We start from the raw sequence: 26,582 nt of genomic DNA, 5'->3' as shown, positions 1-26,582 counted from the left end.
ATACATATCACATACAAAGACAGTTGAATTCAGCGTGTCTGTGATAAATGAACGTGTAGACGTGTTTCTATTCTATTCATGTCCATCAACTGATTTTTAGCGAATACACTCAGCTGTAGGTTGGTCCGAAACTGCTGTGTTATACGCTTGCATGTCTTTGACCCAATGTCAGAATTGTTTTTTCTTTCACAATTGAGAAATGTTTGCCATTTCCATACAGCTTTACGCGACTTCTAAATGCCCATAAAGAATGATCACCAAAGTCAAGACTAAATGACTGGTCAAAATCCTACCTGCATTACCAGAATCAATAGCGTAATAGCTAGATCAGTCACTAAGAGATGGTTCTGTTACAGGAGGATACACACACACACACACACACACACACACACACACACACACACACACACACAGTGTGAACTAAAGTGTTCTCTCCAGTAACCTCAATAACCACATACTGATTGACAAAGATGGATCAGTAAAAGCAGCAGTAAGAGTAAAGTGGACAGCAGTGGGACAAAGGGACACGAATATTTGTTTATTGGGGTCAAGCTCCCCGCAAAGTGTGGTTAGTTTTATAAAATAAAAAAGCAATACAAGTTCAAATTTGTGGAAATCGACTTAAGTCAGGGGGAACATGGCTGTGCTTTTCTTTCCATCCATCGTCTACCGCTTTATCCTGTGTTCAGGGTCGCGGGGGGGCTGGAGCCGATCCCAGCTGACATTGGGCGAAGGCAGGGTTCACCCTGGACAAGACGCCAGTCTATCACAGGGCTGCTTCTCTTTATGTTATGCAAAATAAGGCTGCTACACTGTGTTCAGAAGAAATACCGTGTCAGCCAACATCTTTCTCCAGGTCATCTTTGGTCATACTCACCTCTTCATCCGCTAGAAGAGGACTCCATACACTGTGTGTAAGCCGTGCTGGTTTGCGTGGGTGGATGTGTACATATAGTAGAGCAGCTAAATAGCCTATATGGAAGGAGTCAGTGTTTGATATTTCACCTTACAGCACCTTACTGCACCAACTTGCCATCGCCGGACAGAGTATTATGCAAATGCCGATGCAATCTACAAAAGACACCTTGATAGTTAATAACCAGGGTCTTGATGCGTATTGGAAATCCATCGCGAGTGCTAATGATGTTACCAAGGTGTAAGAATTCATCAGCGGACTATTTTTGGTCGATCTCGATAAGAGGAGCTGTTCTGGTGTTGCTAACAAATAGCACCTTTTGTAAGTCAGACAGGAATTATGTCTCGAGGCTGGATGGGAATCGCTTCATGGGTGAAGGTTGATCACTTGTGAATTTTAAGATGAGTTCATTGAGCTCTTCTGATTTGGTTCCAGCATATTTACTAGAAACCAAGAAGAAAGAAAACAAAGAAGTACATTATGAGAGGTATCTCCCAATTCACAGCGGGATGAAGATGAAGTGTTTTGTGTTGTGGGTGTGACCAAAATCATCTTTTCCATTGGCGTTTTCTGCTTTCTGACATGACTTCAAGATCCAATGAATCCATGGAGTGCCTTAAGATATTAAGTAGTTTACAATAGCATGAAAGATCCACACGTCTACCCCCCTGCAGCTCAGTTCAGTAGTGTTGTGTAAGCTGCTGCTTTGGACCTTTGGCAAACAGCTGATGAGTGCAAAATAAAAAGAAACGCAAGGGTTAGTGTATTATGGCTTCCATTTTCTAAATGATTTTCTAGATCTGAGACCAATCTGATTTACTAATCTACCCCATGAACACATTATTAAAACCATGACAGATTTTTTTTTTCTTCTTCATATCCATCATTGCTGAATGTGCTGAACTCATTTTGCTGCCATGGTGCAATCATCCTCGTTACACAGTATGAAATAGGATTGGCACAGAGAGGGCTGTCTGGTTTTGCCATTCGGAGTTACTGGAGGTAATGTAGGCAGCAGTTGTGACTGTTGTGACTGAGTGAGATGGATAAACAGTCATTTGCAGCAGGGAATTACTCTAGATTAAATATTGATGATTGTTTTCCTTGTGTGGTATATTTACATTTCTAGACAAATACCAAACACAGCAGAAAAGCTCAAGGAAGAGTAAATACAGATGGAAGTGTGTCGGTGCAGGGGGAGGGATTTATTTTTTTGTTCCGCTCGGTTTAGTATTTCCAAACATCCAACTTCTGTTGAGGCCAGGAATTGATGCAATGAACTGTGTGGAAGTTTTAAGACTCGAAGGTGTGTGAGGGGTAGAAGTTGCCAGCGTTTTTCGGCAGCTTTTCGCCTGTTGTTCTTGTTCTTGTCACCGCTCACGTGGCATTTTGTGTGCAGTAGGCACCAATTACCTGCTCCATCTCTGAATCACGCTGGCACACTGGTAATGAAGGGAAAGTGTCTCTGTGTCACTCGTGAATGCTAAGAGGTTGTCCCTAATATACCATTAAAATGTGGGCTGATTTTCTTGGACTTCTATTTACATAAAATTCTTCCTGTCGATCCCTCCAGCACCCAGCAATCCCGTTTGTCACAACTGATTTCCCAAAGGTTTGAAAAAAATAACATAAAACAAAGGTGACCTTGCCCGCACATGTCGCCTTCTCTGCTTTGGGCTTTAATTAAGAGTTTAATAAGAGCAACAAGCAGCACGTCTGATGACCTGCTTTGCACCAGCTTTAATTTGTTGAGCTTCTTGGATACAAGAATTAATTACCGTGAACAAGCTGTAAAATACAGATACAAAAAAAGAAGAGCTTAAACCTGTTCAAGCTCATAATTCATAAGCGACGTCTTTGCGTGCCGAAGGAGATTGGTGGCAATCAAGCAGTTAAGGTGGACTTTTAATGACTTAAGGTTTACTTGCGTATGCATTTTGATCTCACAACATGCAGAAACACTGACAGATGCCCACCCTCATTTTCTCTGTGCTTGATGCTCAGCAGCAGGTTTGATGTGCGGTTCACATATGCAGTCCTGAGGGCTGCAGCACGATGCCCCTCAGGCAACATCTACTCAGCCCCCATCTGACTGCAGATAGGGGAGCTCTGAATATTTCAATATTGGGAATATGGGGGAATCAATCAAAGCATGCTATAGTTTGCATCAACTGAGGTTTAGCGGCCCCTACTTAAATCCTTGACATGGTCAGTGCATGGGATACCTTCTTGAAGCATTGCCACACTACTTCTGGATGACCATTCAATGACCATCAAAACATGATGACATAATAATCAGCTATTGAGTGTTTCAGTGATTTCTCAAGGGCTTTGTCTAGTTTAGCTTTTAACGGATCAACAGAACTTGGCACTGAGGGAACAATTATATTGTCTTTAAAAAAAAAATCCCGTACAGTTTGAGAGGATTTCAGTGAGAATGGATCAATGTTGTAGTCATTTTCCTCCCACGAGAGACTAAAGTGTCTGACTTGTTTATGTTTGCTCTGTCTTTATTGAGAACAGAGGGAACCGAGCAAAAGTATGTTGCCAGAGACATTTGTTGGAAATTACTACCGCAAGCCGCCGCGGAGACGATAAAGTGGTAGTTCCATTAAATGACAGTGTAATACTTGTTTGTGCTGCCCGGTGACGGGGATGGTTTTGGTCCAAAGCGCTGTACGGTGGCCGTCGCTGTGGCTCGGTGAAACAGGCAAAGGCATGTGCTCTCACATCCGCCGTCCTGATAGGTACACAACAACTTCAGTCGAGTCTGGAACAGGTGACTTCAGCCTGCACTGTAGTGATTCACTCTCCTGTTTCTGCCTCATTAATATCCTCCTTTGGATATGATGTTACCTCATAAAATTAGGGGGAAATCGTTACTAAGTCATAAAAGTAGAAATTAAAGCACCTACAGCAAAGAGGCATGAGCGGAATTCAGAATATTTTGTGATGAGTGCAAGATTGTAAAGATGTCATATTTTCACGATTTGATTTTGCTTTGATTTATTTAGCACAATTAAAATGCAAAACAGAAATAGGAGAGATAAAACAGAAAAGGCATAATAACAACAATAACAAAAGAGGGCAGAGAGATATAAGAGGAAATTAAATAATATATAAAGTTAACTATCAGTTACAACGATCCATAAATGATTGAGAAGCACGTTGCTTAACATGTGAGCAGCACAAATTAACCTATTAATCATAAAATGAATATTAACAATTAATAAGTGCTGCGAATGCACAGCTCCTGTCTGTGCCTTAAACGCACACCCACACTCATCCATCCATTGTTTTCTCTATTTAATAATGTAGATAAGCAAGTGTACACTCTATGATAACCCTCCATTTTAATAACAGGTTATACTGGATCACAACCCTAATGCAGTCATGCGTGTACGTGCATGTGTCTCATGCACATGTGTTGCTTGTGCTCCTTTGTCTGCACGGACACGTCACTTAGCATCATTTGACTGAAAGCCAAGAGGCCGTGCTCAGTTCCACGCAGCTCAGTGTTGCGGCAATCGCTAAAGATAACTGTAGACAGAACAATGTTCACGCTGAGGATAGGAGCGGAGTTATAATACACAGTGGGTTGGAGGCCCGAAACAAATGCCCTTGCGTGATTGATTACATGCTACGAGCTAATGAGATAAACAGAGCTTGAATCGATTCAGTCGGGGAGGAATCATGCCAGAGGGGCATATGCAGCCGCGTGCAGTGGCTGTATTGACGCGCTCGTATTTAAAGGGCCAGCCAAAGAGACCAAGCAGCGTTCTCGTGCCGAGAACGGAGCTGGGTCCTCTTCCGCTGCACGGAGCTGCTTCGCCCACCGCTGCAATCAGGGTCAATGCTGCTCAAATCAAATGCTACCAATGGGATCTGACAAGTTGGGATCTGACTCACCGCTTAACGATCACTGCTAAGAAAAACCTTTTTCTAGTCGGGGCCTGTGTAGCAGGCATTCTTGCATTAAGAGATGGGTGGAGGAAAGCACCTTTAACTGTAGTTAAATGACAGCACAAGCATGGACGACCATCAGCCCGATTCAGGGACTAAGTGCCGGATCTGCTGCAGTGGCTCATTGGCTAATAACGGACATGCTGATATTCTGAGAGCATTGGTTTACCAATTAAAGGAGGATAAGCAGGGCTGGATACCATGTTGAGTGTCGAGCATGCTCAGAAAGAAGTGAAGGGCAGAGAAAGAGCTATGGAGAAGTGAATATCTGGTCTTCTTCTCATCACAGAACTGTAGAGATTACTGTTTAACTACTCAAGCACATTTTGTTCTTCACTACACAAGAATGTGTGTAATTCTTACACCTGCACTTTCAAAAGCAATTTGTTTCAGGGTTTATGTTTGACATTTTAACAAAATACTACAAACATACAACCAAAAAAATGACAAAAGAGTTGGATTTTTATGTTTTATTTAGAGCTTTATCATGAGCTTCTCTCTTCATTTTTTTTTTTACCGGCACTGACTGAATTTTCAGCCCTTTGGTGCTCTCTGATAAGCATGACAGCAGGGAAATAGGACCAAGCTCCTGAAAGGACACAGAAGAGGTGTGTTTAATTGATTGCTTTATGATTGTGTCGCTCAGGTCTTGTCTGCACAGCGAAAGACACGACAGGGGGCGAGTCATCAGTCACGGGAGAGGAGCATGCTGCAGCACTGTTTTTCATGCAGGACAAAGGAACCAGAGTTGTTTACGTGCTACCATGATTTCTAGGGAAAGTAGCAAAATGTCATCAGTAAAAATAAATTTGCTGTTGTGTTTGATCATAAGCATTTGGGCAGGCAACAAGGGAGCAGGCTGGGTCTTGGCAATTCCTCCACAGCATTTGAAGAAAATAAGCCGACCTCTTTTTCATGTGATTCCAGATTTGCGGAAAATGAGGGTGACATTTCCTTTTGCTGCAAAAGGCTTTAGTGTGTGTGTGCAACAGTGCATGTATGTGCCCATTAGTCTTAATATTTGTATATGCTTTTAACATAATTTGTATAATCAACTTGAGAGCCTCTTATTTAATATGCAAGTTAGATCCCTGACTGTGAAATGAGGCGTAATCAAAGTTAAATATGTAAAATAGTTAACGAGTGAAAACGCTTCCATTTTTTTTCAGCCCGACATTTAACAATGCACACGGCACTTAATTGAGTTATTCATTTACTAATGTTAAAAACCTAATATAGTGACACAGTGGTAACGTAATCATTTACAATATTCTAATTCAAAAGGGTTGAGCACAGGAAAATCTACAGTATACATAAGCCCATTTCTTTTCAAATGCAATTTTTTCAGAAAAAACGACTAGCATGTTCTCAGTAATGATTTTTTAAAAAAAACTCCGGAGGAGACAATGACAGCTTTTAGTGAACATGACTATCAAATTAAAACAAAAGCTGTAGAATCTGCGGATCGTTGGCTGTACGCAGAGTTCTCCGCACCGACGATGTCGCTGATAATCACCTGATTGATAGGCACACTGTCCAAATGTGGTTTCTAACATGCTGGATTCAGAGACGGAGAGGGGTAAACAAGCTTTTACACCATGTACGACGCAGAGAAAAGGGATGAAAATCAATATGGCTCCCGCCGTGCCACATTGCAAATGAAAAGCATGCATGCCACGATAATGGATATGGATTTCTCGATGTTTGGCTCATGTTTTATTCCCATGCAGGGCTGAAATCTTTATATGTAGTGCTGCAAAGATTGATTGATGAGTGTACTTGACAGGGAGTGTATTTCTACATTTTGTGGCTTCCATTACAAGGTGTTCAGTCACGGTGTAAAGGGCAGCGAAATTGTCACTTTGCATTGAGACATACTTTCTTTTTACTGTAAGCTACTACATATACAGTACTGCAATTATGGTTTCCTCAAGTTGAATAGACTGCTGCCAGAGCTGCCTACTACTGCTATTGTTTAATTAGTTGCTGTAGAGACAGAATATGGATGAACTTTAGACTCGTGCTTGAGGGTGGTGAGTGTAACCCAGTGAGAAAATTGTGTCGCTGTGTCGTAATATGCATCGAGGAATAAAGAGGGAGAGAGCAGCGTTACAATATTCACCGTGCTGAGGGAAGTCTCGCATTGTTCGTCATCGGCGAGACGCTCTGCATCGGTTTCCTGGTGTTCCTTTGTTTGTGTGAGTCTCTCATAGCAGGGTGTCTGTCTGTGTGTGTGTGTGTGTGTGTGTGTGTGTGTGTGTGTGTGTGTGTGTGTGTGTGTGAGAGAGAGAGAGAGAGAGAGAGAGAGAGAGAGAGAGAGAGAGAGAGAGAGAGAGAGGGGATCACACTGTTTTAGACCCTGATATATTTGTTTTGGTTTGAATAGGTTTGCCATATCTGTGGTACCTACTTTGTTGTTACCGAGGTGATATCCCATGGTTGTCACCCAAACCATTGATGGTGGTGAATATAGTCAGATGACGAAGGGGAGAACATTTTTATACAGTAGTAGAACATAAAGTAACCTCGAGTATGAATACATTTCAAGTTTGTAAAATCTTACGTACATTATTATCTCATCGTGAGACAAATATTAGACAGCAGGGATTCCGGGTGGGACCACTCATAATAATCGATCGTGAATTTACATTATTGAGCTCTAGTGGCAGTCGTAATGAAGACATAGTATAAAGGGTATAAAGGCCTACAATGATGAATGAATGGATGGGTCAAACAAACACAGGACTTTGACCCAGGAAACTTCCATCCGTGTCCCGGGTGAAACATAACATCAAACTTGAGTTATTTTAAAGTCCTGAACGTAGAATAACAAACGTAACCAGGTAGTTTTGTTTTCTAAAACTAACCAAACTGCGACATTTTCCCAACGTTGTTAAAAACCACATGTTAAAAAACTTAACATTCAGGTATGAGGATGCGTTTAGCTCCTGCCACTGGCAGGGGTGTTAATTTAAGAAGCACTCCCGTGGGTCATAACAGAACATAGGAGCAAATGACCTATGTGCTGCATGGGTTTGGGTGACGTATTGGATTTATAAGACTGATCCAAGTATATTTATTGAGTGTTATTTATGGGACCTGACTGGCTGTAAAAAATGTGTCACACCTGTTCGTATTTATGTGGCTTAAACGTCATTGTTGCTGTGGGTGCACACTTTTTTAGCTTCATGCCATTCTGACTTGTAACAAAGTTTGAGCTTAAGTCAAACTGAAATTAACATCTTTTTTCTTTTCTAAGAAATTGGTAACATTTGGACGGTATTTATTCATTTATTTGTGTTTGTTTGATCGGTGTAATATGTGTGGTTTGGTGCTAAATGGGCTCATAATATCCACTGGCCCCCACACCTAAACAGCTGGGAGCTACTAGTACTAGTACTACTGACTACAGTCATGGTTACTTTCTGTATATTTTACACAGTCCATTTCCATTTTTACTTGAATGCAATTTGTATTTTGTCCTTCACTGCTTTGCTTTGCTTCAATGGTTTACTACTAAGACAAACAAACAATGAAAAACAGCCAAAAAGCTGAATAATACTATAGGCAAAGTAATAAGAACCATCATTTAATAAAAATCTGCACAGGAAAAAGAGAACTGGGGAAACATTTTTAAACATTTTGCCTCGTCTTGAAAATAGCTGAATAATTTAACTGTCAAACGTACACCATCAAAACGCTCTTTTCTCAAAGCAAAGACATTATCTACATAGACACATCAGTACATGGCCAGATTTGAGGAACAGTGTGTGAGACACAAGGTTGCAGCTCCTTAGGTTAAGCAATGTTAACATTTTGGTTGGAGTCTTGTGCTTTGGTTGGTCCTGAATGCTGTGTCATAGGAGATTAGTGAGGCTTCGCCCAGCAATTGTGACGCATTACGTCAGACAAAAGAGCTAAATCTAAGAAGGTTTAAGCCATTTAAATAAAGAGGAGAGGCCTTTAAAGGATGGCAGGTGTTAAGCTTCACACCAGTCTGATAAGTGCACTGTGCCCAAAGTAGTTTTGCATAAACTGATCTCATAGCAGCAGGCAGGCATTAGGTAAAATATTCAGGACTGTATCTCATGATTTTCTCTGGCAAGAGACTACGGCGTTCAAATTCAAATATAGTATTGATCATTAAGTCAGGACAATATTGTAAAATCCCTTTTAAAGACACCCTGTCATCACTGAAGGCATGCAACAGCAGCTTTGCAAACGACTCAATCCATAAAAGCACATTTGTGCTGTTCATTATTGACAACAGGCAGATTTAAATAGATTTTAAGTACTGTTGAAATCTCACTGGGATCCAAACAACAGAATATGTATCAGCAAGGATGTAGCTGAGGTTGCAAATGAAAGGTTAAGAACGTCTCCAAAATGTCTGGATGTATGTAAATGTCCGTCCAAGACCAGCAGGGATTGAGTTTTCTTTGTGTGACCTGCGTGTCAATGGGATCCTATCAAAACACGAGCTTTTTTGAATAACAAGAGGGAAAAAAGAGGGACTTGACTTTAGATTAGATTATTAGAAATTCAAATGACTATAGTAGTTATAAATGTGTCCCATCTTCAGCCTAAATGTATAGCTGTGTCTATTTGGTGTGATCAATTTCTGTACTTTCTCACTCAACGCTCGAAAAGTGATAAAAAAAAAAAAAGTATAATAAAACTTAAGTAGACTGAAATGTGCCTACATCCCAATCGAGACAATAAAAACTAATAAACCTTGAAAATGGCTTTGTATTCTGTCTGCACTGTGAATATGTTTGACTGAATCTGAGCATATTGTGCGAGCGTGGCGGAGAGAGGATATCGCTTTATCAAAAAAATCCCTTGTGGTACGAAGGGAGAAGAAAAGGCAAAGACTGAACATTTTTTCTTCCTCTGGCTCAGATTAGCACACATGGCACGTAGCCCGCAGAGATACAAACACCGAGATTTCTCACAGCAGAATTATGACAGGAAATGTTAACTCGGATCTTATTTGCCCAAGGAAATATCTCAAGGTTAAGAGAAGCCATGTGTGATGTCTTTATTGTGTGGAAGGAGAGTGTTCTCCTTAAGGGCAACAAACTGCATCTCCACCCGGCCTTCAAGTGAAACCAGCAGCCTCAAACCCTAAGCATGAAGGTGCCGAGGTCTTTTCAGTGTCAGCTGTAAAGCCCCGCTCGTCCCGCTGAGGTCATTGTGAACACACAGGTGTTTTCTCACATGGTATCACCTTGACACAGGCACCCCCAATACCATTGGGCCATAATGTAATTGCAACATGGCCTGGCGTTAGGGAGACGGAGCTGAAGCAGGGGGTGGGCTGTCAGGATGACCGGACAAGAGGCAATACGCCAGTACTCTATTACTGTTAATTGAAGTGGAGGAGGAAAGAGGGATGGTGGTCGACAGAAAGGGAGGAAGGGGGGATAAATAGAGATAGAGGAAGGGGGAGGGAGGTAGAGAACCTCCCGTAATAGTAACCTTATCTCCAGATGAACCTTTGCAGGTATGTGAGAGGTTAATTCAATGTCATAGCAGAGGGAGATATACAGGATCCATTCTGCTCCCTCATTTGGGAGATAGAGGGAAGACGGTATCTCTCTCCATCTGAGAAAAAAAAGACAGTTTGTTTAAGGATTTATAGCTAATTGTAAATGCATGAAATCCCAAAGGAAGCTTATGCATTTCAAGTGCCATCCGCTGTAATCCTCTGTTTCAGAATAACAAGCTCAGGAAAATTAATATAATTTTTTCCCCCCACATCTTGTTTTTTTTTTTTGAACGAGGGGATTGCCAAACTGTCTATAGATTATGATGCATTAATCCAAATTGCATTTACAGTACGGGCATTGATTTCCCAAAGGTGTGAGGCACAAGCAAGGAAGAGGGAGAGGAGATGAGATGAGAACCTCATTTGTGACCCTCTTGTTCCTGAGAGAACGTGTGAGGATTTCTGCAAGAAGCTGCAGCCACAAACGCTCGGGCCTCGGGTGGAAGAATAGCGCTCCTTCCTGCAAAAAGGAAGCTTCTGAGATAATTTTAACAGTTGTTCCTGTGTAGGTGAACGCGTGATATTAAACCTGAGTCATTGAATTTCCACATTAAAAATGCCTGTCCTATAAATAGAGTCATTTAGCTTTTTACCCCTCAATCAAACACAGAAAACGGATGTGTGCTCATGCATTGCTTTGGCAAACATGCTCTCTTTGTGGAAGTGCACAAAAAGGAAACAATTGAAAGATAGCTCGTGAGACCACTCACTGTCCAATGCATGTAGACGTGGTCAAAAAAATTACATAAAAGTTCAATCAACGAAAAATAGAAGCCCCTGCTTTAGCCAGAACCTGACCTGAATCTTTCAAAAATCATGTCCAACCAATCTTGGGTTAGACACCCAGCAAGAGTTGTTTGCCTTAAATGTTGCACATCCGCAGAAGTTGATGGATGACAAAGTAAGGGCAGCCCTTGCTCTATTCATCAAAACCAGACAACCCTCTCCGGGCCTGGTGGCACAGGTGACAAATGAGGACAAAAGCCCCCTGCTGGGGTGTGAAAAAGGGTGAGAGCTCTGGACGAAGTCCCAGCTTGGTTAAAAAGGACAGAGGCTACTTATGTTTGATCCATATGTGCACCCCTGGCTGCTTGTTATACCCAGAGTTCCTAAAATACCTCATTTTTGTTGTTGTCTCAAGCAATGAATTGCATGATGAATCGCTCTTTGCACTTTAAGCTGGGTTCAATAAGGCCCCAAATTGGTACTTAAAAGTGTGCAGCGAGACTGAGACAGATGCAGCTGAAGGAGGCTGCGGATGCTTGTGTCGACTGAAATCACTTTTTTTTTTTTTTTTGCATTTGGAAAGGCGAGGAGCCAGACAACAGGGGAAAAGCGATTCTATTTGAAGCCTCGCATCAACTGCAGTCTTCAATGCATATTGTTTGAAGTCTGTGGAAATGGGAGGAGAGGCGCGCTGGTCGGAGGGGAGAAAAGACGCATTATAGCTTGAACTTGAGCTCAGGAATAATTGCACGTTCCTTTCACAGTCCTGAAAGGTCTTCTGATAAATAATATCCTCAGAAGGCAGCTTACTGTATTGAATTAGCCGGCAAATGGTTATTCTTAACATTTATGTAACAGCTTCACAGAGCCCATAAATACCATTAAAAAAGGTGATCATTCAGAGGACTTTCTTTACTGCCAGAGTGTAGCATAGTGTTATTGTGAAACAGTACAGCCGAGCAGTGGAGGTGTTGCGTCCTGTGTAACCATGGTGCCGCCTTAGTGCTCCAATCGGCAGAGTCCTTTCCCACCACGGAGACGGGTGACTTTAGGTTCATCCAGTGGTTTGAATCATGTTCCGTCAGACTAACAGACAGACAGAAGAGAGCGATAATGGGGACACACAATTCATTATCAATTCGGGTTACACATCTTATTCAAGGGCACCTTGGTTTTGATTGATGAGGGAGCAGAGTCTGTTTGTTTGTCTTCATCATTTTTATCAAACAGACCAGAGCAATTAACGTACAATAGCTTGTCTGAATTATAAAAAATAAATAAAAATGAATTCTGGATAAGACTTCCAACAGATGTTACGAGAACTAAAACCTGAATAATAAGATAAAAGAGAAGCTGAAAAGCACAATGAGCGACTCTCTCTTCAATGTCAGTATTAAAACCGCTGGTGAATGCAACGTTTAAATGTGAGGAGTAAATCTTGTCAGTTTCCCCATTGACACGACGAGAGAAAGGATCCGTGCGTGCACACTTTGTGTTGGCTTAATTATAAACTGACTTTGACTCTGACTTTCATTTTGCAGCTTAAACCGTCCATGTCCCACATGCAAAAAAGAATCCATAAAACTCTTAAACTTCCCAGGATAATTCTTATCACCAGTGGCTCTGTGTAGTTTAGAGGATTGGGTTTTTCCCCCCTTTTTTTTTTTTTAGCCCTCTGCATTTAGCTTTATGAAGACTGATTTGCAAATCTTGTTCGGTTTGACGCTTGCACATGTTATTGATTTTTGCTGAGTGCTCAGGGTGTTGAATAATCACAGTGCATATATTGCCTCCGATGCAAGTTTAACTTGGTGCACCAAGGAGGGGATGTTTAATTGCACTGTGTGCTTTCGCTCAAACCAGCTTCATATGGAAATCTATTGGATTTGAGAAATTTGTGTAGTTTAATTGAATTTGTTGCTTGGCTTTCCTTTGCAAAAGATTATTACAAAACTGCATCATTAACAATGCGTTGCACTTCATTTACATGATGCAGTAAATTAACTTTTTTCTTCTTTCAAATTGTGTTCGAGCTGAATACGAAGCAAATTGCTGTTCTTGGTTTTTATTTGCTTTATTTTGTTCACTGGAGTGCGGCCACAAACAACCAGTGGACTAGACTGTAAATTAGCTGTACTTGGCCAACAACGTGTGTGTGTGTGTGTGTGTGTGTGTGTGTGTGTGTGTGTGTGTGTGTGTGTGTGTGTGTGCAGATACATAGGGATTTGTTTTTAACTTGCCTAAAACTCGAGCAGTCTTGCTCATGTTCCTTCAGAACCCTCTCATTTTCACCCTCGTTGTCTCGCGTCTTCACAAAAGCTCCGTATGCTTTCATGTTGCCTCTAATTTTCACTTCTATTCATTCTGAAGACACTTCGCAGAGACGGGCTTGAAACCAACAACGCTCCCCTGCAACAGCAGCCTGTTAGTTGTGTTGAAAAGGTTCAAGGCAAAGTATTCAAAGTGAAAACTTTCCACAAAGCCTTGGAAGTTTGAATTTGATTGAATAATATTTCTCTTGCAGGGAATTTTGTATATGTGCTTACCTAGCTGAAGCAGTGCTGACAAAGTGCCTGCTGATAATGTTTCAGCACAAAAAATGACAAAAATGCTGGTCATATACCACAGTTGCCCCTTTGAGATCAGATAAAAGAGTAAGCTTTACACCTCCGTGCCCTCCAATTCGGTGTCAAGTCACTCACACTGAGGCCAGTTATTCTGCGGTAACACTGTGGAGAATTTGAGGTCTCATACCCGCCGCTGCAGTACATCCTATCAGTCACTTCATAAAGCCGGCAGTTTTTTTCTTCTTTTTTTGCCTTGAGCGAGTGTTACGCATGGTTGAGTGTCCACGGGGAGCCTCAGTGAACATGCAGTCTCGGTGTGACAGGTCAGTTCCCAACTATATGTAGCTCCTCCAACATTTAACCACTGAAGACATACCTGCATATACTTACATTAACACAGAAGACCTAAACATGCATGCACACATACCTATGCAGACACATTGTGTGCCATACGCCAAAAAGGAAAGTTAAAAATTTGATTCGATATATCTGAAATACATCCAACAAGTTGGTTTTATTAAGTTTTTTTATTTAATTCCAGTCAGCAATTAGACTGCCCTTGCTACCTCTGCTGTGTGCAATGTGATCAGCCATGTGGGCATATCTCTCCCTTCATTAGAGCGGCTGTCTTGCAAAACACTTGCAATTAGAATGAGGATCTCCTTAATGGCAGGAAAAGTCATCCTGCAAGTGAGACGCTGTTGAGGCCGATTTCTTCCCGTGTGTTGCAGCTCCACAGCAATGAAGTGGAAGGAACAAAGTAAACCGAGGCGTTTTTCCATGGACTGGCGAAGGAAAGACGTCTTCAGGCCCAAATGATGATGCGTCTCCTGGGTTTGATCACTTTTGAGTCTGGCTGTAATGGCTCGCCCTCCAGAGATCTCCCATCTGAGAAAAGCCTTTACGTTGAAGCCAAGAGGAAAGGTCTGGACTGGCAGCTCCAGGAGTGTATCAAATCAATTAAGAAACCTTTTAACAGTCACTAGAGTGCGTTTTTTATGATTTGTTTAAAGATTCTATAGAGTAGAAGCCATTATGAAATGATCCATTGGGGAGGTTTGCAGAAGACTTTCAGCAAATAGAGCCCACGGGGAGCATGAAATGTGCTCAACTCTGCATTTTTAAAACATTTTTTTCGGGTTGAAATAGGCACCGTAGCCTCTTCCCGTCCCGTAATTTCATCCTGTGCCTTCAGAATCTATCAGTATGGATTCAACCAAGTCCTTTCTGCATGGTGTGTTTTGCTCCCTCCGCACTCAACAGACAGAAAATGTGCGCTTCACCAAAAAAAAAAGACCACACTGCTGTATCAAATCAAAGATGAAATGTCTCTGGAACTCTCCACAACTTTTTCCACCGGACTATGGGACAACACGATGTAAAAAAAAACAAAAAAACAAACACAGAGGTCGAAATCCCCCCGATCGAATGTGAAGTAGTGCCTGAAAGAGCACTGAGCGAAGCAGACAGAGCTCTGTCAGGCCAGCTAACAGCAGATGGGGGCCGATGCCTCGTCATTTGTCTCCTTTCTGATCGGAGCTGTCGGCAGGGATCCTTCTTGTACGAAATACTCTGTCACAAGTACTCCTGTTGTCTCCAGACTTTGACAAATTAATGATTGATAGATGGATGGATGGATGGATGTATATATATATAGATAGATAGATAGATAGATAGATAGATAGATAGATAGATAGATAGATAGATAGATAGATAGATAGATAGATCAAATAGATTTAATTAACTTGAACTAGTCTGGAATAGCAGCTGTTCACCATCCAAAGCCCGTTGTTATATTTAAACCCGGTGTAGGAGTCGTCATGCTGCTCGCGCCGCCGCTTGTCAGACAGTGCCGTGAGGGAACTGTTAACCACGTCTTTATCCAAACGTGGCAGGTTGTCCAAGCTACGCGGTAGCACTGATCCAACAAGGGACATCCATGTTCTTTTTAATGCCTCCCCTCTCACTAAGATTACTTAAGCCCCCTGTTTTACGGGCGGCGGAGCCCTTCAATTTCCCCAAGCCCCTGTAATTATGCAGGCTAGAAGTATGAGCCATGTGATTGTGTTTCTACGGGCAGAAGGTATATTACCTTTTTAAGGGTGTCAAGGAGAGCACCTCGGGGAGCAACTTATAATTGCAGCCGGCACAGGATTCAATTGTTGGAGCGTGTTAGAGGGATTTTCTTATTGTTTGCTTGATTGCACCGGCAGCCGCGGCCGTGTTCAGACTGCCAGTGTACGCAGCTGTGGAGTGAAACGCGTAGGTAATATGATATATGATGGGAGGTTACATCGCTAATGCAGAAGCAGTCACTACAGCACGTTCAACACACCAGCATATAACATTAACCACGTGTTTCAAACTGAAAACTGCAGCCGTAATCCAGAAGAAAGCATGTTTCCCTCCAAACGTAATTGAGAGTGCAGTTTAGTCGTATGGGATTGTTATTTGGAGGAGACAGGGTTGGATACAGACATTCAAGAGGAATTTTAATGACGATTTTGATCTCCTGACTTGACTTGTGCCATCAGCAGGTCAAAATTTTAATACTTAAAATTCTAATCAAACACACCTGTAATTTTTTGTTTAATGCAAATTAGCAAATAAGGGCATGTTAAGATGGTGAATCTGGAAAACCTTATACTGTACGTGAACATTGTGACTAAAGATGCCCTGAGCCTATAGTGCAATTGGGTCGGCATCGGAGCATATGTGGACATATTTTAATTGCTCGGTCACATCAGCCGTCTTTTAATTAAATACAATTAATTCATATCACATCAATACTTCCAGTATTTGGTAAAGGTAGCTTGTGAAAAATAAGGTGTTACATATTTAAGCTTCAGCTGAAATTTAAATTATTTGATCTTCTGCTCCTATGTGTAGATATTTTTTATCATGTTACTTGCAAGGTGAAATGAGTTCCCTCTCGTTTCACGTTCAGGTTGTAGCTGGAATGTGCACTGGGCAGCTCTATCATTTAGATAAATATAAGTAGCGGATCGGACTCCGTCATTAAAGATACTTGAAGTGTCTCTGTGAGTAATCCTAGCATGCTGATGTTTGCATTTAGCTCACAGTGCTGCTATTAATGCTGCAGACTCTTGTTTCAGCCAAAGCGCAGGTTATTTAAAAAAATGAAATATGACATATCCATAATATCTCACTCAAGTGAGTGGATTAGAGGTGATGAATTCATAACGGCTGCCTTCTTTTGACATGCATCATTAACAACACAGGTCATTTGAAGTGAAAGCGCTGAGGTCGGAGGAGGCGTTCTGAGCAATAATCACATATAGAGCATTGAAAGGGGGCTTGTTTTCTCTCTACAACGACTACCACAGCTGCGATAATAGTAGCTCATAAACAACACGGGCCCCGGAGCATGTCATCACCTCCCAAGTCTCACCAAAGTGTCTGGTGGCCGCTCTTCCATTCTGCCGGGGTAATGTCTCGAGCCAAACATGAGAGGCGAAGCTGTCAAGTGCGAACAACAGTAGTTACCTACACTGCTAGCCAAGAGAGTAAACAAGTCGCCCCCCTATACCCACCTCCACCTTGATTGTCTCCCTGGGATCAATTGGAGCTGAAAATGTCCCTGATCGGTTGAGCGACAGCTGTGAGGATGAAAGGCACATGCAAGGTCGTGGTTGCTTCTTCACTTTCAAAAGTGAGTGCTCATTTTGTGTAATGGCCCTCGAACCAGCCTGTCATATTGGCCACTCCAAGGGTGAAGGTACTATAGAGGTGCAGTAAAGGACACGGTGGTGATGAGCCAACAAGTTTGATATATAAGTTAAATATACTTTATATAGGTCCGTCTCAAAAATGTAAATCAATGAAACAAGCAGCCCTTGTTAGTAACGGAACGTGACATTTCCCAGTAGTGTTGCGTTCCAACAGGACACACACAACATGGGACCTATTAATATCCCAGAGACCAACTGAGATTCTGGCTGTTTCACCCAGCAGCACCTTCAGGCTGCTGATGTTATTCCTGTACGGCTCTGGCTGAGGCTGGAAAATTCTGCTCAGGGATCAGTGTATTCCAGAAATGGTGTGGGTGGTGCTGTATATGTGTGTGTGTGTGTGTGGGCTGGGAGGAGTGGTAATATTATAGGAGGATTGCCTGTAAAGCCACAACCTTCTCCTGTCCTCTCTCCGTTAGAAGTTCTCCCCAAGGGGGATCAGCAGGTAGCTGCGAGGGGAGGCTGTTCAAATGTATTTTGCCAACCTCCTGGAGGATGAGGGTTTGCTTTTAACTCCTGCTGCAATGCAAACAAACAAAAAAGTCAAGTTTTTTAATCCTCAAGTCGGTCGTATAAAAAGGAAGCCACCAGACGATGTTCGAGACTGTATTATTACATGTAGCAGTGCAGTGTTGTCAGCATAGTGGCCATAGCTGGGCAGCTGTAATTGCTGTGGCTCTTGGCCAGAACATGGAGGCATTTTGGCGTGGTCCGAGCCACATGAATCATCGCTGCCACAATATTGTTAGTCACAGGGCTGAAACCCTAAAACAGGGCCTAATGTTGTCCAAGAAATAGCATGACTGCAGCAATTCATTGGGTATATTGCATGAATTTAGGCGTATCATTAGTGGAACTGTCTGCTTAAACCGGTGGATGCATTGTTGCAACACGCTAATGAAAGATGCATGTCGGACTCACAGTATCATGGCCAATATTATGTAGGACATTTCCTCATTAATTCATCAGAGTCAACAAAGCCTCTTTCTCTATCTTGCTATTGTTGCCAGCTGCTCTATCTTCACACAGTAGGTAGCGTGAGGTCTGGCAGCAGTAATTTGAAAGGTGAATAAACAGTACTTTTGAGTTAACACGGGCTAAGGTTTTGTAACACGCTGTTAGTCCCAGCTGCCATGCATCACCATGGCAACCGCTGGTCAGGGTGAGCTCAGCACAGCCCAGTTTTGGTCTTGAGGAGAGGAAAATACACAAACAGGAGGACAAAACAATGAACGCTGTCCAAACCTGTGATGATAAAACTCTAGTACCCATGTATGCAAATGAACTTGCTCATGTGAAGCCTCCGCCGCATCCATCATCTGCATCTCCGTGGTGTCATTGCGCACGCCGTGCAATTAAATTGTGCACCTCGCAAGGATGCATGAGGCTGTCGGGAGATTATCGCTGTAAAATCTTTCAAATAATTCACCTTGGAGATAATTACATCACAGCATCGCTATCAGGCCTCTGACATTTCCTTTATTCTTTAATGCGTGTGATATAACGAGCTGAGATCAAATCCAACGTGCATCTACCCAGCTGATAATCGACTAAATTGGAAAATTAGGATGGCTGTGAGTTGCGGGGGCTCGGGGGGCTGACCTACACGCCTGGTGATTGTTCTAGTAAAAGGACATTCTGTGCTCTGCGGCTTGGCCTTCATTGAGCTGTCAGGAGCTGTGGGGGATGTAAGCGCTGTCAGCCCGCCTGCCCACCTCCACCATCCATGGGATCGATCACGCCGCCGCTTTCTAGAGAAACCCAACCGCCACAGCTCCTCCAATTACTGCTGATGGGCCACATCTTTCTATCAGAATAGGCGTCGGAGCCATATGGCGCCTTCCCGAGCCAGGGATAGAGCGCTCACGGTGGAAAAGGAGAGAGAAAGAAAGAGTAAGAACGTGGTGACAAGCGTGCCCGTTCGCAGCTGGTGAAACCTCCCCGTGTTGAACTTTGCCAAGACGGATGCTGAACTTAGACCCGCATGTGCATTATTAATATTGACCACTTACACGAGAATAAAGAAGCATTTACTCAGCAACTGACGTGCCTGAATTAATCATAGAGCCATACTCAAAGGCACGGTGAATTCTCTTTCATGACAAACCTGGCAATTTTCACTTAAATGACAGATGTCTTCAGAATGAAAAAGGCCACCAGGTCTGTCATTATCTCTGGCATTATCTGACGCACCATCAAAAATTCAGCAGAGGACAGGCTTTTGTTTTTTTTTCTCAGCGGGACATTATTCTTCAATGGCAATCACGCATACTTTAAAAGAAGATTGTCAGCGTTGCATTGCATTTTTTCGGAGGGGGTAGTAAAGCAGTTACTTTAAGAGATGCATTGATATCATAACAGGATCAGGTATCGGTGACAACTCGGGGATCTGGTATCGGATACCATTGTTTAATAAATTCAGTACATACCCAAAGCCCAGGTGTCGTTATCTGCACTGAAAAGTCCGATTGGTATATTATCAGTTACTTGAATGAATTCTACAGGGAACAAAAGCATGTGTTTCTTCCTTGCCTTATTGCAGTGGTTGCCTTTCTTGCTTCAGGCAAGTGAGATTGTGTGTGTACTGTACTATATATTGTTGTTGATCCATATACTTTAACCGTGAGTGTGTGAGTGTGTGTTATTCTAATGCCCTGCACATGGCCTACAGTGGGTCCATAAAGTGGAAGCAGAATTTGAAAGGACTGTCCCCGCAGGGCTCTCGAAGCTTCTCCTCCAGATATGTGAAATATAAAACCCAGCACATGTGGAAACATTGATCACAATCAAAACGGCATCACAGAAGAGATGTGCCATTTAACACTTTTTAGTTCATTTTGCATTACTTTCGTCCTCCGCATGAGGAAGCATTGATTCCTGATGACGCATTCGCATGTAGCCTATACAGCAGGTCGGCCCGTTACTACTCTGATGGGTTACATTAGCAGGTTTGAAGTCAATCAATACCCGGTGTCTCTCTTCCTCTCTCTCTCTCTCTCTCTCTCTCTGCTCCCTCCATCCAATCCTGAGTCTTCATGTTTTCTCCTCCATCCGTCACTGTCAGATGCACAGACTGATCACGTTCGCAGTGGTCGGCCTACGTGAAAGCCACAGCTCGATGCACAGTATGAGCTTGTCTGGAAGTGTGGAGATGTGCGTATGTCTGCGGGCTCCCACACACACACACACGTACACATCTGTGTGTGTGTGTGTGTGTGTGTGTGTGTGTGTGTGTGTGTGTTTTGTCATAGAGCAGAACATAACATAAGTGCCATGTGTTAAGTGCCATCAAGTCCCGAAGGAGGTTCTGGACACATGGACTTTATCACCCTGTTTACTGGATTCAATCATTTAATATATAACACAGTATCCCAGAGAGAACTGAAACACAGGGGCTGTCTGTAGCTTAAGTCACATGTGTGTTTGTGGTGTTGGTGCAAGCAAAGGAATCCTTCCTTTTCAGGTTCTGTATTAGGTTGGATCGAGATTACCGTCTAAAGCAGCCCTTGTATTTGTAAATAGATGGGGCGACTCCCCGTGGTAGCCCATGAATAATGATGTTATTATACAAATGAGCCCCAAACAGCCTGAGGCAGATAGGCAGGTGTGGAGGTTTTGGAACGACTGAGCAGATGCATCAGTCTCCATTTAAACGTTTAATGACTTAATATTCATCCTCATTTGAAAAAGCTTATCTTAAAACCTATCACTATCCTTTGCTTCGCCGTATCACACCTCCTATCAGCGGGCGATTTATATTCAGCTTTGTAACCATAGCTACACATGGCACAAAAAAACACATTTTGGGCCGGCGCCTGGTTTTTATCTCTAAGCTTTTAACCCCCGATGAGCGGAGACACAGCTTGAGATGCTTGGACCCCTTTGGTCGCTCCACACTCTAAGCTGACAATTATTGCCGTTTATTATTATTTTTTTTTACATCACAGTCGCTCGGCATTGAAATGACCTGCTGGGCAACTTGGTGCCCTTCAAATGTTTTGTAAAACGCACTATTTTGTGCTGTGCTGTGTGGTTTCATGCTGACTACTTGGTTTTATGTTGGTGTTCGTTCAATGAAGATGCATTAAATTTAATTCAATATTCATTATTACACCCTATTGAATTTCGATTCGGCCAATAACAAACCTGTGACACTGCATTCCCTCTGCATCACGCCTTGTCAATAGGCCCGCCTTGTTTCTCCTCATGTGGCATCAGCTGGTCCCCTTCTGCCACCACAGCGGCTGCCCACGGGCAAGGACAACCCAAACGTGTGGCAAAATAGACGGACAGTGGTCATCAATAATGGAGAGCGGTAGCTGGGGGAGAGGAATTGTGGTTGAGTGAGTAAATAGTGCAGCTGGTGTGTTTGTCTTATTTCTTCCAAATGGACTTTTTGAGATGACACTCCCCAGAGGGCAAGGGTAAGAGGGAGGAGGTTATTGATAGCTGGATACAATGTCGAGTTTGTGTCTATACATCTGGCCATATTTTAGCAATTTTTTTCCTTTTTCTCTTCTGCCACAATTTTGCAGGCCACATTAATAATATCAGGGAAGTGTCGACCATTGGGTTTTTTTCATACTATGTTACGAAAATGTGGAACACCCAAATGACAAGGGAGCTGATGTCAGCTATACGGGTGGAATCTTAAAAGGCGCACACCCGTGAAGGCAAAAATCACAAATGTCATCAAATTCCTGTCCGTCAAGCAGCTTGTAACTGCACCTCCTCAGTGTCCTGAGATACCCACGTTATGATTAACTCTCCCGACAGCTGTCCAGATGCAAAGCAGACACCCCGTCGCCGAGGCACTAAGAATGACCCGGTGGCTGTCATAGTATGGCAGCATCTCCTCCCAGCTGCCGTCTTGCTCATTCCTTTTTCTTCAATGCCCCTCATTGTACTGAGGAAGAGGAAGCCCATTCTTACTCGCATATCTCCCGTGCTCTTGTTTCTCCAGGGGCCAGCCCTGAGGACGTGAAGTTGTCGGGAGACTTTGGTTGTCACAGCTTCCCACTGCTTGACTGCCTTCAACCGCACACATCTCCGCTCTCCGGGCTGCACCAATTAAGACGGGGGCCGAGACAAAGAATTGTGACAGTATCCGACGACACAAGGAGGAAAAGGAATACACTGGAGGAGGGGCCTGTGCTTGCTGCAGACGGGCAGAGGACTGCTTGTGAGTATCCTATTGTTGTCATTGTTAAAGGGGGGGTTACACATTTCCATGCAACTGGCCAGAACTGTGCAACACATTCCTGTGCAATTGATGTTTTTCCAGTAAAAGTTCATAACCACTACGCCATCTAAGAATCAATGCACTATATTGATTCCTTACTATCTTGCTGTACATATTTATCCCCCCCTGCAAGGTTAAACATTTAGTTAAAAGGATGCGGTTGCACCTTACCCAATTTCTCACTCTCTGTCTCACTCTATTATGGCTGTCTTCGTACCCTCTGTCTCGCTGCTTGTCCGATAGATGTTCCATTTTCGCCAGGAAATCCAGTAACGGAATTAGGTGGAAGACAGGGGCAAAATGATCTGACAGATCCACTTACCCTGCTACCTGCGATCCCCCTGGCCTCTGGTATTATTAGAGGTTGATATATATGTGGGCATAGAAGATTGGAAGGTGAGGAAGAGAGAGGTTAGAGAGAGGAGGAAGGTGCAAGAGCAAAGGATCCATCCGACACTCGTGATGACAAATCCGCAGAAATAATCTTAAGGTGTGGAGGCAGCAAATGATGAGATAGTGAGGTGGGGGAGAGAGAAAGAGTGAGAGAGGCTCGGCTGTTAAATCGCTCGTAGGCTCTGTTGTCTCCTCGCTACCAAAGAAAATATCATGATTTCTTATTGCGAAGCCTAGGGTAAGACGAAGCTAAACCTTATACTCTCATATTGCCTTTTCCCAGTGCAAACAGACAGGTTAGCACATAAATCTATAGGACTTACATAAACCACAGAGCCCTGGGATCATGCCGCCGCTCGATAGCGATGTTTCACACTCCACCGAATATTCAATTTTTGTATATTACACCGATAAAAAAAGCATAACAATGAAATGCAGATGCTGTTGTTAAAAGGCTGAATATGCATATAATGTACGTCTTGGATATGCTTTGACAAAACCATAATCATACAGACATTTACAGTCACCAGAGGACTAATCCTCCTGACTATGAGCCAGAACGATTTCCCTAAAGCCATGATGAGGATGACACTTTTGGTTTGTGCTCATAATGACAAAATGACAGCAGTAATTCACAGGGTCCAGTACAACAGCCATGCAATGAGTCTTTGTTCATACGTTTAATGTGCAATATATATCGCATGATCGGAAATGTTCTAGCATGCAGTGTGTGGCTTCATCGTATGAGGAATGACATGATCCCATAACGATCATAGTTTTATTTACTGTCTCTCCAACAAGCTTAGAGCGGATAGCATATGTTGTGTAATAATTTAGACGGCACCACCAACCTCCATAATTGGTGACTGCGCTTCATCAACACAGCAGCCTCTCATCACAGATTTATAGACGGCTATGATTGCTGCCAGGGTAAAATTAACTCTTTCAGTCTGCCATTGAAAGATGCCTGGCTGAAACACATTGCACCCCTCTATCTCTCTCTCGCGCGCGCGCACACACACACACACACACACACACACACGCACGTATATGCAGATGAGACTTGTCTGTTCCTTCTGGCTGTCTCCGTAGAGCTGTCACACATGCTGCGTCTTGAAGCACCAGGAGACCGGGGTTGACTTGAATTAAACTGAGAGGATGTCCTTTCCAGATCTGCAGAGGGCCACAGAGACACATCCGCCCCCAGAGAGAGGCAGTCAAAAAGATAGAGGGAGAGGGAGGGAGGGAGAGAGGGAGAGGGAGATGCATGGAGCAACAAAAAGGGAGGTTGGAGGTGGGGTGGACGAGACAAGAAGGAAATCATAAGAAAAAAAGGCATGGAGCAATCCCCAAAGAGATGCAAGATGAGGTGGAGAAAGAGGACAGAAGAATAAGGAGGAGGAGGAGAAATGATGTGTGTGTGTGTGTGTGTGTGTGTGTGTGTGTGTGTGTGTGTGTGTGTGTGTGTGTGTGTGTGTGTGTGTGTGTGGTGACAGTCAGAGTTTGATAGGAGAGAGAGAGAGAGAGGATGAAAGCGAAAGCTCAGAGGAGGCGAGGCCACAATCCTCCTTTCCCTCCGCTCTGACCAACATGAGCTAAAATTGGACAAAGTTAAGAATTCAACTTGAATAATGACTTTATATGATAATGATGAGTATTGTATGGGCATATCGGTAGTTTGTATTCATTAATATTGCTCTTTTTTTTAATTGTGTATATTTTTTAATTCAATTAAAAAGGTCATAGAGTCAAGAGCCTGCCAATGTTTACCATCATAATCCATGTCATTTAAGAGGTACTTATCTACAATTCTAAACAAGTGGCTCATATGGTTTATTATATCAGCAATAATTGGTAATACAGTGCAATAGAGGAGAGGACATATGCTGTACGCTGCGTTAGATGCAAAAAAACCCCGGCAACATTGTGTGTACTTTGTTGTGTTGATCTGCTTCTGTCTTTATCACAGCTGCAGCATTCAGACTAATCTCCCAAACAGAGGTGCCAGTGTATACAAAGCTAAAAGTGCAGTGTATGTTTGGAATGGATTACAGTAATGTCCTGAATGTCCTGAGGCTGCAGAGCAGATTTAGAAAGTATGATCATTTCCCATATCCCACCTCTAGGCATTGGTATTAACAGTAAGTGCATTTCCTGTTCGGCGGCCTGGTCTCTTCCTTGCCCTGGATGATAAACACGGCAGAGACCAGGGTTTTTGTCGAACAAGGACATGGAACATCAATTATTAAGTGAGAATGTGCCTTCTCCAAAAAAACAAAAAAAAAGAGATTATATTGTATTTTCTCCGTATGCCTGCAAACTAGGTATTCCTTGAACTTCCTGCTCGGTGATACGTTGAGCTCGTTACTCATAATACAAGCGGCGTCTTGCTCATCATAGTTGCTCCATGAAATCTACCCTGAGTTCTTTGCATCATTTAGTTTGCCCTTTGTTGCACAATGTCTTTGTTCTGTAATGACACAAACCTGTTAGGCAGAAGTCCTACAGGCGATGTCTTTTTCATTTCAATTTCGGGGCATTAGCTGCTGAATTAATGATGGCGTTCCAAGCATGGCGCATCATTGTGCGCGATTACTTATGCAAAATGCGCAGTTAAAGATAACAACCGCTCATATTTGGCAGTTTTAGATAATGCTTAAATGTGTAAGTGTTTACTTTGTCACATTTCCATTGTCCCTCTCGGCGGTTTTCTGTTGCATTAAATCTCACAAGCCAAGTGAGCATACAATTTGCTGACTTGAACCTGCGTGATGAAAATAGCTGTGAAAACGCTCTGTGAATGAGCTTTTGTGCTTTGTAGTTTATCTTCTATTCCACCACTCATTTCTAGATATTTTTAAACCATTTACACCAATGCAGAGCTTTGAACTTGCAATTAAACCAAACACTAAAAAAAAAAAAACGTAATTTCAGGCATTCAAAACAAAACCAAAAAAATGTGTGCGGAAATGTTCTACCGGTAATTAGTTTAAATTCTTCAACTACTGTAAGTGCTGAAAGTACAACAGCAGCTTGTAACAGCTCCAAAGCCCTTCAAGGATGCAGATTTCTCAGACATAGATAATGTTGTATTGTAAGATTAGAAGTGGTAAAACCGTGGTGAGCCGTGATGCAACTGTTTGCAATTTTATTGTTATCGTGAGAAATGTCTCTTTAACGTTTCCCCTCTTGAACACTGAATTATTCAGTGTCTGGCAACCTGGTTTTGGAGTGTGAACAATTTCATGTGTGGCACAGTTACTGTAACAAACACCAGATGCAGCAGGCACACAAATAGAATGTCAAATCATGGAGGAGTAAACAAGTGTTTTTTTTTGTCACACAAAAGGCTAAAATAAGCACAGTAGATCACTGAAAGTTCAGCATTTCAACAACTCCATTCCACCCAAACCAACACGGCCCAAACAAGTGGTTTGGTCAGACATTTTGCGATTCATCCACAAGCCAACAG

At 42.7% G+C, this 26,582-nt stretch overlaps 1 protein-coding gene and 1 long non-coding RNA gene across 5 annotated transcripts in view; one reads left to right on the top strand and one right to left on the bottom strand.

Moving 5' to 3' along the window:
- The window catches only part of b3gat1a (beta-1,3-glucuronyltransferase 1 (glucuronosyltransferase P) a), a 62,127-nt gene that overhangs the window by 7,050 nt on the left and 28,495 nt on the right, over positions 1–26,582 (top strand). For all 4 annotated transcript variants that reach the window (XM_084019865.1, XM_084019864.1, XM_084019866.1 and 1 more), the window contains exon 2: positions 22,439–22,657. The gene's annotated coding sequence lies outside the window, so the exon portion shown is untranslated. The remainder of the gene's footprint in view (positions 1–22,438; positions 22,658–26,582) is intronic.
- The window catches only part of LOC311020067, a 53,195-nt gene that overhangs the window by 20,570 nt on the left and 6,043 nt on the right, over positions 1–26,582 (bottom strand). The gene's annotated exons all lie outside the window — the stretch shown is intronic.

This window comes from Eutrigla gurnardus, assembly GCF_963514095.1.
Source record: "Eutrigla gurnardus genome assembly, chromosome: 10".
Classification (NCBI taxonomy): Eukaryota; Metazoa; Chordata; class Actinopteri; order Perciformes; family Triglidae; genus Eutrigla; species Eutrigla gurnardus.
Note: the sequence above shows the minus strand (reverse complement) of the source record. Positions and strands in the feature narration are given on the sequence as shown.